The sequence below is a fragment of the Ascaphus truei genome, chromosome 10 (genome assembly GCF_040206685.1).
Source record: "Ascaphus truei isolate aAscTru1 chromosome 10, aAscTru1.hap1, whole genome shotgun sequence".
In the NCBI taxonomy this organism is placed as follows: Eukaryota; Metazoa; Chordata; class Amphibia; order Anura; family Ascaphidae; genus Ascaphus; species Ascaphus truei.
The window spans coordinates 30,994,570-31,009,754 of NC_134492.1; the positions used below are offsets into that span (position 1 = coordinate 30,994,570).

The 15,185-nt window shown below is 43.3% G+C and overlaps 1 long non-coding RNA gene across 1 annotated transcript in view; it reads left to right on the forward strand.

Annotated features, from left to right (window-relative positions):
* LOC142503774 (uncharacterized) overlaps positions 1-10,085 on the forward strand; it is a 33,500-nt gene extending 23,415 nt beyond the window's left edge. Inside the window, exons 2-3 of the long non-coding RNA XR_012804081.1 lie at positions 7,320-7,473; positions 9,691-10,085. This is a non-coding gene — a long non-coding RNA (uncharacterized LOC142503774). The remainder of the gene's footprint in view (positions 1-7,319; positions 7,474-9,690) is intronic.
* Positions 10,086-15,185: the final 5,100 nt, after the last annotated feature.

The following is a 15,185-nucleotide window of genomic DNA, read 5'->3' on the forward strand; positions in this document are numbered from 1 at the left end:
GAGCAGTCTATTAAGACAGTTCTCTTTCCTTATAGAGAGGCCAGGAGAGCTTTTTGTGGGTACAGGAGTGGTAGGACTGGAAAAAGAGGGAATACCTTGGCATGGTTTGCAAGCTTAAAATACTTTGGCCAAAGGATTTAACTAAATGAGCCTCACTTATGAAGAAAAACACAAGAATTTAACTATATAATTTGTCATATTGGACGTGGCACTGAGGCTTTTTGCCTTTTGTTGTATATATTGGGTCACACTACCAGTAGCAGTCCCTTTTGACAGAGATATATGTGGTGTTTTGGGTTTGGGTTCTGAGCTTGCAGGGATTTTGTGTGGTTCCACTATAAGGCTGCGCTTATAGTGCCGGCGACGCGACCATCGCGTCAAAACAAATGCATTGTCGCCGTCGTCAGCGCTTATTGTGCCCGCGACCGCGAGACGGTGCGACTGGGCTACCAAAAATCTGGTAGTCACTGATATTTGATTTTTTGGAGAGACAGTCGCCCCGTGACCGTCTCTAAACCAATCACAGAGCGCCTATTGCACTCTGCCCTCCCCCTTGGTGACGTCACTGGCCTTGTCGCCAGCGACGTCTCTCAAACTTGAAATACAACTTTCGCCAATGGTAACGGCGATGCGTGACGTCATCGGTCGCCGGCACTTTAAACGCGGCCTACGCATTAAACAAGATATGCGACCCAATTATAACACTGTGGAGTTATCACAAAGAGATCATTACCATTTATATGATCTGATGTGGACACAGGGACTAGTGATGCTATGCCGTAAGACAATGAACAAAAAGAAAAAAGAAAACCCCAGTAGATTGTTCCACACTAAATCAGAAAATATATTTTTATGTATATGGTGCGAGTAGGACCTGCATTATTTTGGTTATACCTTGACGTTGGTATGCAGGCTTATGACGCCTTTGGCCAAAGGGTTAACTAAATAACCAATTATTATTATTGAAGTATTTTACTTTATATGTTTTGTCAATTGGATGCAGCATTGGGCACCCCCTGTCTCTTGTTATATACAATTGCCACGCTCAGTAGCTCTCTGGTTGACATAAATATATATTCACTTTGTGGTGGGTGTGGGAGTTTGAGCTTGCTGGGTATCTGTGTTAACAGCTTTAGTTTTGAAAGAACTTAGGGGGTTATGCACTAAGCAGTGATAAGTGCTTTTAAGTGAGATAAATGCCTTTATAGCGCGATAGTGCCTTCTGTGAGATTCACAAAGCAGTGATAAGTGCTTTCAAGTAGCCATTATAGCACGATACTGCACTGTTATCACTGCTTTGTGAATCTCACAGCAGGCAGTATCATGCTATAAAGGCAGTTATCTAACTTAAAAGCACTTATCTATGCTTTGTGCATAGCATCCAGAAAACCCACTTATCACTGCTAAGTGCATAACCCCCTTAGACTGGTGGTGAAATCAGATGTGAATGGGTTGATCACACAATAATAATAAAAATAGCTATGGTTAAAAAAGAGACCCCAGCCCAGGAGGCGGCTCATAGGCAAATAACTACTAAACGAGGAACAGAATTGCTCATGAAAAACAAGCGCAGACTTTGATTAAAACAATGATGAGATATCCTCAGAGACACAGTAGCAATTTCAGTTCAATTAGTAGCTTCTCAAGGCTGAACTAATATTGCTTAAGTGCCCTACAATAGATAGACACCAGGAATATCAGAAGAGGAGAAAAGGAACTAGTCAGGATCCCCATAAGGCTGCGGCCCCCGCTGTCAGCTCCTGCACGCGCGCCTGCATGGTTTAAAGCTGAGATCGGCTGTCTGTGCTGGAGCTGCAGGGGGAAAGACGGGGTGGCGGGGTCACGGCCATGACGTCACGCGGCTGGTTCGTCCTCTTTGGCTGAACCGCCGCTGTGATGTAGCCAGTGCCACTAGCAAAGACAAAATTCTTGTGTTTACTAAAATATGGTCGCGCATCGCGCATTGTGCCAGGGCGCGCAGACAGCTACTGGGGCCGGCCCCATAGAGTGCAGTACCTTCTGTGCGCTGCGCATGCTGTCACAGCCGCAGACGCTGGGGACTCAGCCTTAGGAATCACCTTCTAAAGTTAAATCAACTCTCTCTTTGAGGCTCAGCATTGACGAGTGTGAGAGAGGGGGGGGGAGAAAATGTGTATTATCCTCTTGTTCTACATTACAGCTCCATATTTAAGCATTATGCAGTTTAGTATATGGCAATAAGAAGTGTACAAAGAACAAGGCGCCGCAAACCATTAACATGCACTAAGCAGCTGATATCAACGCGCCCCTGGTTTTTTTCCATTTGTTCCTTCAGCTGTATTGGCTTCAGAGGCTACAGTTTGTGTAGCTGCTGTTTAGCTAACATTCCATTTCTGGTGCGCTCAGATAGACTTTGCTGGGATTAATAACTGCTCCCTTTAGAATTAATACTGTACTTACACTGTTACTACTGCGTGCTATTATCATTATACAGCATAGTTCTGATAAAGCACGCTACTCAGTGGAGTGCAGTGTGTGCTAATCGGCAAACTGCTGTGCATAGATTTTGCATTGGCGTAAACCCCAGCATAATGTTCTGAAATTCACCGAAAACCATTGCATTTGTTTAACCATTTGGCTGCCGGCAAAGCAATGCCTTGCTGGCAACCAATGGACTAAAGGGGCAATCTCGCCTAAGACCAAAGTGTACCAATAACAAACCGGTGCCTAAAAATGTCCAAAGATAGTCTATTGGGGATCCAATTGGACCAAACACACAGATCCACCTCCAGTCTTGTACTTCCAAAGTTGTGACCACGACCAGATGAGACGTAATATGTGGAATCAAGCAGAAAAATAAATCATAGTGCAAACTGCTACTAAGAGGGACATACAGTACAAACACTAAACAAACAACAAATAGATCATAGAGCAACTGCTACTAAGAGGGACATACAGTACAAACACTAGACAAACAACACTGACAGATAAGGCAAGGCTGACTTAAATGAAGGAGCTAAATTTAATACAAGAAGTTACAATTGAGAACACAACAGCAGGCAGCTGATCCGGTTGTTCTAAAACCAAAATCCTACTCACGACAAGTCAGAAGTAAATGCGCGGTGGATTGTGGACTTAAGAATGTAGCAGCTTGTCCACCAGTGGTGTTGGGCTGATTTAGAAACTGCTCCGGCGCTGCAACACCTCCTAGTTCGATCGTCCGTCGCTGGAGGTGCGCTTGGGGGCAGATCCTTCTCTCACTTCTAACTGCTACAAACCGGATGCGCGTGACACGCAGCCTGCAAGTGAGAGAAGGATCTGCCCCCAAGCGCACCTCCAGCGACGGACGATCGAACTAGGAGGTGTTGCAGCGCCGGAGCAGTTTCTAAATCAGCCCGACGCCACTGGTGGACAAGCTGCTACATTCTTAAGTCCACTATCCACCGCGCATTTATTTCTGACTTGTCGTGAGTAGGATTTTGGTTTTAGAACAACCGGATCAGCTGCCTGCTGTTGTGTTCTCAATTGTAACTTGTTGTATTAAATTTAGCTCCTTCATTTAAGTCAGCCTTGCCTTATCTGTCAGTGTTGTTTGTCTAGTGTTTGTACTGTATGTCCCTCTTAGTAGCAGTGTGCACTATGATTTATTTTTGTGCTTGATTCCACATATTACGTCACATCTGGTCGTGGTCACAACTTTAGAAGTACAGGACTAGAGGTGGATCTGTGTGTTCCGGTCCAATTGGATCCCCAATAGACTATCTTTGGACATTTTTAGGCGCCGATTTGTATTTGTTTTTTTGTGTATTGTAACTGACTTTGTTTTTGGGTCAGCATCTCTTGGCAGCCTTACCTTATTATTCTAAGGGATTTAAGTGTTTATATTATTGTACACCAATAAGTATTGTTTCGTTCTTAGCGCTATTATCACCAACTCTTTTTTTCTTTTCAAAGTGTACAATGCCACTGACATATTTAAGGGGATACATCTGGGTAATTGATCCCTTTTTTTTAACCAAAATCCAAAAAGATTTGGGAGGGGTTTAATTTTCTATTGCTACTTCCTTTTGTCTCTTTTACTGTGTGTTCAACAACAGTTTTCTCTCTCCCCTTTCCCCCTTCCCCCATTGACTCTCTGATAAGGACAGGGTAGGCTAGGGTTAAAGAAAACGCTTGATTGACAAACACTTCCCCATTCACAGGCCCTTAACAAACAAACATTTAGCATTTATTAGCATTGATAATCAAATCAACAAAAGCAGCCTAATATTAGTTGTTGTTTTTTGCATGGTAACATTTCTTTGAGGAAACCATGTACACTCTTAAGTTGTATACAACATGTTGTTTTTAGTTGGATGTGGGGAGCTGCCCTTTTAAGACAGAGTGTAATCATAGAGTGCTAAACAAACATCAGTTTGCTTCAGAACATATATCAGAGATTAATAATGAATGAAGCGAATCCATTGTGCAAAACTGCTTACTAGTGTGTGCTGCCTGCCAGACACTGATTGTTAATTGTGACATTTAAGTGGTGAACACTTGGAAAATGTATAACTTGTCAAAGTTTTTGCCAACATTTACCTAATTTTCTTCTTGAAAAAACTTGATTATTAATTCTAATATCCTACAATTTAACGGAAAGTGCTGGTATCTTTTGCACAGAAGCAGATATTTTAGAAATATCTGCTGTAAAAGCTTTATAACATTTATAACACAAATGGCCTTATTCTATACTGTCCAAAGCTGCTGTTTGGGCCGTTTCTGGCTGAAAGTCGCAATTGAAGTCAATGTGGTTCTTCGTCCAAAGACATCCCGAACGACTGGTTCATACAATATAGAATTACCTCCATTCAACATGCTCTAAAGCAGCGTCTACGTGTCAAGGAAGCTCTGAGCTACAGTTATGTGAATGGAGCTCAGCGTCTCTCTGACAAAGAAAGATAAGCAGCTTCCCAAAACATTAAATAAGGGCCATGTTTTTAGGACTTGAGGAGACATTGACTGATGTTATTTTTGATGAAGTCTTCTCTCATCCAATGAGTCACTTGTTAAAGATGAAAGTAGACTTACCATAAGAATCAACTGTTTTGTGACTTGCATTAATTAACTGTTGTACGTATCTGGGTTTTCTCTCTGGTCTATTAATTGTATTGCTAGTTCAGTGGTTGTGTAGAATGTGATTCATAGGACAAGCATTAAAGATCTCCATATACAATCATTTTTTCCTACATAGAGACCAGGAAAGTGTGCTTTTTTTTTTTATAGGTTTATAGCATACATTAGAAACTTTAATTTTAAGTTTAAACTGAAATCTGTGTTGGGGGTCACTTAATGTATATACAGTCTTCTCTTTTCTGGTGTCGCAGGCACAGGGAGACAAAGTGTCTTTTCCAAGGTCACAAGGAGCTGACACCGGGCTCCCCTGGTCCAAACTCAGTGTCACTGTTGAGTCAGTGCCTTTACTTACTGAGCCGCTCCTTCTCCCCATTTTCAATGAAAAAGCTTAAAGTCGTGGCTTGGACCCCAGAGCGATAACCCTCTGGCGCCGGAGCAGTCATGGTCCTGGTCCCACGGCTTGCCACAGTGCTGAAAACAGTCTTGCTACAGCTGTATGACAATGTATGCAGCATGGTACGTAGCATTAGGCTAAGGCCCCGTTGCACGAGTCCGCATGGCTGTCTTGCTTGCCGGCGGCGCGTGCAACTCACTGCACCGCAATCTGCGGTCTGCAGGAAACTTTTTTCGGAGCGGGGGGGGGGGGGGTGTGACCAAACGGGTCGGGTGGGCGGGGCCATGACGAGGGGGGCGCGGCCATGACGTGTGTCCGTGTGCTGGAGTGGAATATCCATTGACATATCTGCACAGTTTAATCGGGTGCTGTAAAGTCAAATCCCGTCACGTCCACCCCCCCCCCCTTCAGTTTGCCCTGAAGCCGGGCCCCGTCCCCCAGGCCCTGCATGTAAATGCGTGCGAGGACATCAGGCAGTAGTAAATACATGTGTCCCGCTCCCCGCAGCTCCCCGAAGCCTCCCCTCCTCCTCTCCTCATTGCCAGGGGTTCCCCCCGTGCATCTGCTTACACTGCAGACTATGAGGAGAGAGTCTGTGGGAGGGAGCAGGGGGGCTCCCTTGGTGCTGCAGCTGCTTTCCCTCTCCCCGAAGCCTCCCCGCTCCCCAAAGCTCCCCTCATTGGCTCACAGCCACACAACGTGACGCGTCGCCACTTGGGATTACAATTCTCTGGTATCCCCTGCCGGCTGATGCGTCACAGCGTGTAGCGAGCCGTGCAGGGAGGAGGGACTGGGACTGGCTCGGGAGGGCACCATCACATGATGAGTGGCGCTCACGCGGCCGCCCGCGCCGCCGGGCGCAGCCGGTCCCAGCCCTTAGAAGGCACAATGAATCAATACCCTAAGAACAATGTAGGGTTTGATGCCCCATCCACAGGAAGATAAAGTGACTTGATTGAGGTAAAGAGCTGATACTGAGATTTAATTCTGTGTCACACTTCATAGGTGATGACTTTACCAAAAGACCTCTCCTTCTTCCACCGTGACAATTTGATGTTGGAGGAAACATATTTTCCAAGGAATACTCCATGAGACACTTTCATTTGATCTAGATCTACCTCTCCTGTGACTGATGTTTACTGACACACCTTAGTTTGCTTCTCTAAGGGAAATGAGTCAGTTTATAGCTCTGTATAATAGGCTCCCCTGTACTGTTGATTTAGTGGGAAGTGCTCACCTTGTTAATAAGGCTCATCTATATATATATATATATTTGGGAACAGATTATGATGATTTAATACTGTTATGTACATAGCTGGACTATATTGGTAAATAATGACTACTATTTAATGTATTCATCATTTGTAACATAATCATCTGGATTGATTTATTTGTTTCCAAAGTCTTTTATGTATTCTATTTTCTATGTGTACCTGTTTTATATAAACCAGGGACTATCAACATCCCTTTACAATAAACCTTTTACCAGTGTGGCAAAAACATAATTAAATTACATTTGTGTTACTAAAACTCCAAGTGTCTGCTTTTATGTAGGGATCTACAAATATTGATTAAGGTTGGATGTGTACATAGGTGAAATAATATGGTGGTGAGGGACAGGGGTGCAAAATTAGTGTTGCAACTTTATATTTAGCAATCACAGAGAATCAGTGATGGGGCATTGCAGAGGATTACTTTGCTGTTCTATCCAGTACAGTATTAAGCTACGGTTGCCAGAAGTCCTGTGTATAGAGGATTGTCCCTTTCTTCAATGAACTGTCCCATTGTCCCGGAAAGATCTTCCAGGATGCATAATTGTCCCATATTTCAGGGGCAACAAGACAAATCAAGGGAGCATGACGGTCCAACCTGCAGTGACGGAAGAAAGGTTGGCAGAAGAATGCATAGGATAATGGCAGGGGTGGAGCCTGCCCCAGTGGTCCGACTTCCCGGTGTCTGCCGCCCGGACGGGCTACCTTCCACGGGTAAGGCCTGTTATATAGCAGGCACTTGTGCACCTGCGGGCGCGCGCCCAGTGTTGCGTATGCACGTGGCGTTTCATTTACATAGTTGTAAGTGGTGGCGTGAAGCAGAGGTACAGTTCACGCCCCCTACTATGTCACCTTGGATAAAAAAATACAGAACAAAAAAACTGTTCAAAAAAGAATTTGGAACTGTTTTAAGAGGGCCAGAGCTTGATACATGCTTTTCTAATAACATAATAATATAGCATGAACTATTTGTTATGCACTATTTGCTCTCTAGCGATTAATCACAGTACAACTAATTTTTTACTGCACATCAACCACTGGTAGCCATAAGCTGTCAGGTAGCACCCTACCACACACATGGTAGAGAAAGAAGAATTGTACCCAGGCACATGTTCTGGATTTGTTGGGGACAGGCTCACCCATCAGACGTTACAGCGATAGCCGGGCTGTGATTGGCTTGGCAGCATCACGTGTTGCGGCAGCAGCGTGAAAATACATTTTTCATGTCTTTCCTCCGATTTGCCGGGTTAACGCTCGCTGCCGTACGTGTCGGAAGTATAGAAGGTCAGGTTTAAAAACACTCGATTATAATTGACGCACTATATTACACGCCTGAGGGCTTGTTCAGGGTGCCAGAGGCAGGAGTTGGAGGGCGGGCGTTCGCGTGTGCGAGCGGCAGTCTGCTGGGTGATGTGTGCACATCATCCCCAGGAGACTTTTTCAAGAGTTGAGGAGGCAGGGAGGGGGCGGGGCTACAGACAGCAGCTTAGGGATCGAAGTTGCTGTCTTGAAATCATTCTCAAGAATGATTTCATTGGCTGCCGAGGTCCCAGTGACGCTGCTGCAGCTTCAAAAAACAACTTGGGTTGTTTATTGAAACTGTAGCCAGCGTCAACTCCGTACTTCGGAGACAGGGCAGCTGCTACCCTGACAACCACAATTAACTTTAAATACATTGTTTCGGACGGCCGCTCGCACGTAAGCACACCCTCCCTCCGAAGCCAACACCCTGAACGAGGCTAAGAGTTGTGGACTGCGACTGGGCACTTTTAGCGAGGAGGGGGGCTGAGAGATGGAGGGAGGAATGGGGAAGAAATTGATAGATGGAAAGGGAACAAATGGATGGAGGGGGAGAGATAGATGGAGGGCGGAGGAATCAAGAAATGGATGGGGGAAGAGAAAGGTGGGGGGGGGAGAGAAACAGTGTGTGTTTTGTCACTAAAACATACAGTAGGAAATGTATGGCTTTAAATAAAATTTTCCTCGTGGATGTTGGCATCCCCTATTATAAAAACTTAGATGTGATAACCCTACACTAAGCAGCTATCAGGACATGGTGCTGCTCTCGTTAAGTGGTCGCAATGCACAACGTGTTCCAAGTTGCAGCAGAGTCATGTGTTGCATGACACGGCTTGAAACTACGAGGCACATGTCCCCTTAAATGGCAAAGCACGTTGGAATCAAACGAGGAACAGGTAATAATGCAATAGACCAAATGCCAATCACTTGTTGTAATGGATTTATTAAAGAAAACGGGCCCATCTATTATAATACAAAAAAAAAAAGAGATTTGTTTATTTGGACATTAACGTATAGAAATGTTATCACAGCAAAACCAGAACAAATACAAGGAAGACAATGCACACCATCAGCTGGCTAAGGGTTTTTCCACCGTAGACTCTTGCACACACTTTATTATTATTATTATTATTATTGTTGATGATATCATTTATTTTCGGGAGATGTTCCTTTTTCCATATTTATTTTTGTGATCACAGCAAAATTGAAATCTTCATCTTTTTTTTGTTGCATTATAATGGAATTCCAATTCTATTTCTTAGAATAAACACGATCATAATATCAAAAAGTTAAAGTTCAAATACGTTAGATCCAGAGAATCCGAGTAAAAAAATGTAACAGAAAAATCGCAACTTCTAAGACTGAGACCCATTTTATTCTAGAAGTTAGTACTGTAATTCTGGAAATGGCTGAGGCAGACTTCACATGAAGGGGACATTTGAGGCCTGTATTGGGAGAGACATGCCTTCTTCAGATAAGGAGAATCAGGACTCTGAGCTGAAGAGTGCTATTATTTGGTTTTGGTTTTCCCATCTTGGGCCTCTTTGCGACCTCGGTTATATCTCCTCTGCTCTTTATTGTGTTTGCTTTCACATTCTTTTACCCTAAAAGTCATGTCCTTTCTGCCTGCAGGTGCTGCACCCCAGTTGGGTGAAGGATTGGTAATGAACACAAAAAGGAACTTTCTATTGAGAGGACAAAACATAACATTACACTGGGAGCACAAAGATATGCAAATATAAATCGATTATATTTGAAACTTCATGCTGCAGTAAACACACACACACACACACACACACACACACACACACACACACACACACACACACACACACACACACACACACACACACACACACACACACACACACACACACACACACACACACACACACACACACACACACACACACTCAAACATACTGTACAAACACACAAACATACATAAAACATGCATAAATTGTATTAAATGTTATAAAATAAACAAAACAAAAATCCCAATAAAATTAATGGAGACTTTTCTTTGATTTACCTGGAGCCTATTTTTTTATGCAAAATTCTACCAGTTTTTCTTGATAAATGCACCTCATAAAAGAACGTGACCGGCATATGGGACAAGGGTTAATACACAGCTATCCAGCTGTCCCACTTTTGATCTTATGCAAAGGTACCTCAAATAAGTAATATGGCCCCTTACTCCATCCCAATATACCATCTATCACGAACAGTGCACTTGTGAGCACGTGGCTTAGATATGCAACCAGGGTTAATACACACGGCTACTCTAGCCAACTCACCTTTCTCCTGCACAATGTACTTTCAATAAGTTAATATTTACCCTTTACTCGATTGCAATCATACCAGCTGCCACCACCCCAGAAATATGCAGACAAAATATGTAATTATATATATATCTGCCAGGGTCTAAAATCCCTGTTTATTAAAGAAAACTATGCACTTTACACACACAAATCTGTTGTAGTAAAATGTGTCCGAAAATGTACATTACTCTGTACAAAGCGTGCAAACAGTTAATTAAATTCCCCAAAACATCACTTATTAATGTTTTGTTTTAATATATATATAAAAATACAGTGCTTAGTTTACAGAAAAAGATTACTACAAGAACATACAGTTATAATAAATGCAGACCAGTTTCGCAAAATAAAAGGATTAAACATAAACAGAAATCCCTATACAGTACGTTACCATATGTCATATGTTTTTCTCAGAGAGGTCCCTGGTGTAGAAAGATGAAAATTCATGTGTCTGATCCCAAACGTTCAGGAGAGTTTGCTGAATGTAACAATACTCATTTTGACCGTCTTGCTCCTAAATTTGAGTGACAAATGGCCACTTCCTAAACCTCAAGTGTTTGGCCTTATTGCATCCGTCTCCTTGCAACGATGACAAATATCTAAATGTTATTCTTCAGAATAGATGTCATCCCATGATATTCTCATTTTTAATATAGTCCTTAGACTAAGTGGTGACCTGTTTGTCACCTCTCTCTGTGATAACCAGGGGATATTTCAAGAATGTTACGGATTTCATTGAGGCTGACAACCAACGATCTGGCTTTCGTCTATAGCCTTCTAAACATTACATATTTCACTTTTAGTGCGCCATCAGTGATCGCCAATTAAGCCCTCTTTGTATATCAGCACAGACACAGGGAGGGTATTAACCTGTCATAAAAACTATGTATTTGTATTTTAAAGTCAAACTGTAGCCACATTAACCCCTGAAGCACCAGATTGATTACTTAATATTTTCTGCCATTTACATGACACACGTCATTACACAAATAGGAGTTAATGCCTCTGGGGTAGTTGTGTGGAGAGAGGGGAAGGGGAGATTTGTGTCCCTTCCCTTAAAATCCCTTAAAATCTTGCATTGATAAAACATCCCCCTACTTCATGCTCGACAGTACATTTCCTCCTACAGTTTGTGGTGTAATACTGTATGTCAATAGCGAAACCAAACGTGTTTGAAAAGTGCAGTGAATAACACTGGGTTATGTTCTTTAATATTTGCTTTAAAGTTATTTGCCGTCTTAAGAGCACATTTGGAAAAAAAAGACCAATTCTAGTTTAAATAAAGGTGTGTTTTCAAGCACTGTGAGTCATCTGTTCTCACTCTGTGCCACTGCTGGAGACCTGTCTGCGTAGGAAAGAGGAAACATGATTCTAAAGGTAAAATAAAAAAATACAGAACCTGATAAACTAGTGCTGGTTAAAGCCTACAAATTCAACGCATACCTAGGGTGAAAGAGCATGAAAGCAGCAATACTGCATTCCCTCTTTATGTTTTTTTTTCTTCTTATTTTTATATGTAGAGCATGTGACAATGTATAATTCTACATTCTTACCTAAGCTGGCAATTGTTTGGTGCTCCTCTTATAAATCTGTAATAAGTCGGATTGTGTGCCTAACGAAATGGCCGCCTTCTAACCTCTGTGCTGCAGTCTGTGAAATGCTGCAGCTGATATGTAACATTATATTTCTAAGGGTAACACATTAATGTTACAGCTTTACTGGAACACAGCGACAGATGTGTTTGTGATACTTTGTTGCCAAAGAGCAGAGCTCAAAAAAGTGTGTGTCAGAGCCCGTTTCAAAAGAGGGAGTGGATGTGACATTTTGAATGGTCGCTGTAGCAACCAAAGGTTGATCAGTACATTTAAAAAAATCAATAAAAATGGCAAGAGTTAGACAGTTTTATCTAATACCAAAGAACTGATTTATTTAAAAAAAAAAAAAAAAACATAGTTTTTTTTTTACGTTTGCTGCTTGAAAAGAAAGGGAAAATCACCATAGTAGGGCTTCCAGGCGGCTTCTCCAAAAATACTGTACACAATGGTGAAAGTTGCAACACGCTCGAGACACACACACACACACACAAACCCACCCTCTCTCCCCTCCATGCTGTTTCCTCATCTCCTTGGCCCCAGGCTCCTGCCACCTCTCCTGATTGGCTGCTGCTGGGTAAAGCCTTGCCCCCGCTGCCTACTACAGCGCCCGCTGTGGCGGACGCTGCATGGACTAGAGCCCTCCCCTTAATGGCGCCGGGCCCGCTGCGAGGGGGGGCCGCAGCGCTGGGGCGAGAGTTGCTCCTGCTCTCAATAGAATTGAGCGCAGGACTCGCGTCGAGCGATAAGGCACGCCCCCCGGCAGTTCAGCCAATGAGGGCGAACCTGCCGGGTGACGTCATGGCCGCGCCCCCGCCACGCCCCCCCCCCCCCCCCCCCCGGTCTCTCTTCCTGCAGTGAGCTGCAGACCAAGGAATCGGCTGCACGCGCCGCCAATCTCGCGGGCGCGCGTTGCAGCGGAGTTACCGGGGCCTTAGCCTAATGCAGCCAATCAGGCTGGAGGAAGCTGTCCAGCCCCCTGGCAACAGCAGCCCTGCTCTCTCCCTGCTCGGGGAAATCACGCGGTCCCCCAAGCTGGTCAGGCCACTATGTCCAGAGAGGTAATACTGGACACATACATGTCCAGAGGGGTAATACCGGTATACACATACATGTCCAGTATTACCTCTCATTTTTTACTGGACAGTGTCCAAATACAGGACAGTCCGGTTCAATACCAGACTCCTGGCAACCCTACACCATAGACAATTTGAGAAGACTTGATAAAAGACTGCATCAACAAATAATGTGTATTAGCCTGGGGGCAATGCTTCCATAACAGCTTCTGTAACCTGTCTATTATACACCTCTATAACCTGTCTATTATACACCATGGACACTTTCACATTCAACCCGACATTTTATAACAGCCATCCATCCAGGTGCACTTTTTGTTTCTTAAGTCAGCGGTGCGCAAAGTGGGGGCTGTTTGTTACTTCATGGGATGACTAATTATGCACATAGATCATATACAAATAGATAATTAATCTAATGCTAATCCTTATAGTTAGTCTGGTTACATCTGATGTGGCCCAAACCGGTGTTATCTACTGAGCCAGTAATGTCCAAGGTACCAAGTACAGTATGCGTATAATTAATTACCTTTATTGACCCGAGTACAATATAAACAGGTGTATTCATTAGATTTAAATGCAGGTAGTGGTGTGTGAAAGAGAGAGGTCGGATAGAAAGAGAAAGGGACATAGCATGAAACAGGCACGGTTTAACATACAGATTTACCCAAGTCTTTTTAAATTGCACTGCAAGCTTGCACTGAATGGTATACTTATTCCTAAACCTAAAATATAGCCTACATATTCATTGTAAAATTGAAGGACCATCCAAATGATTTATTTGAGCTGGTACTCAGGACCCCCAACAGGTCAGGCTTTCAGAAAATTCCTGCTTCAGCACAGGTGGCTCACAGTCCCTGCTTCCGCATTGTTGGCTCAATCAGTCTGTGCTTCAGAACAGGTGGCTCAGTCTTCATTGAGCCACCTGTGCTGAAGCAGGGATATCCTGAAAACCTGACCTGTTGGGAGGGGGGGGGGATCTTGAGGACAGGAGATGAGAACCCATGCCCTCCTGGCATATCTCATACGGGGAACACCCAGATCACAATGTAACTTCTTCCACATTTGCACAATACGTTTGATAATACGTACATTATATTCCAATCATACATTTCTTTCTTAACCAAAGTAGCGATATGATGCAAGGGCCGGTCCAATAAACTTTCTCTGAGCGCTGCGAGAAATCAGCATTTTTGTTGCCTTAATCACTGCCCCACCCACCTGGGCAACAGAATTCTAACAATTACAAAGCACAGGCAGCATTCCAGTCACTGACAGAGGCAGCCGGAGCTGCTTCCGTGTTGGATGCTTTCAGCCCTATAAGGAGTGGTTTCATTTATTGAGAGAGAATTTGAGTACATTTGTCATTGGAGTAGTATTGTTTCTTGACTCGAAACTGATGACAAAATCGTTAATCCCGAAACCCAAGAGCGTACATGCGTTTGGGGGAGGAAACTGCCCGGACCCTTCAATATTGGGCCCTTAAAAATAGGTACACTTTATTCGCCGCAGTATGTCAATGTGGGATAAAGCCGCTTCCAGGCAAGTGACCCCGCTGAAGGAGGCACAATAACACTCACCCAATTTACTATATGAAAAGATCGTATTAGCAATAAAATGGCTATCAATTAATTTATTTGTATACACACACACAATAGAAGTGGATTAAAAGCCCCATAACCGGCTGAACATTAGCAGATAAGTCGGCAATCTCCCCAATGCTTTAATTAGCTAAAACATCAGCAGAAATAGGTACAATAGGTACAGCTGATTTTGTACTGGACATAAAAATCAGGAACAGTACTTCCTAAATAGGCACAGTTGGAGGGCATGACCCAAGCTTGAACACTGAATGACCTTGAGGAGGTGACTCTAATTGTGTTTTCGTGGCCTATCTAAAAAAAGGCAATAAATAGCTAATTAGCTTTATGAAATGTTACTTTATTGACCTGAAGCACTTTAGATCTGGAAGGCCTTGCGTTTCCGATCTTACTCAGAGTTAATGGATTAAAAGGCCTTTCAACCAAAATGTCATTCTGTAAAGTGCCAAATTCAGAGACTCAGTATCGTTATACAGTTAATTTTCTCTTCGTTGTTTTCTTTAATTTAATTATGCTCCCATGATTAGCCTGAGAGATGAAAAG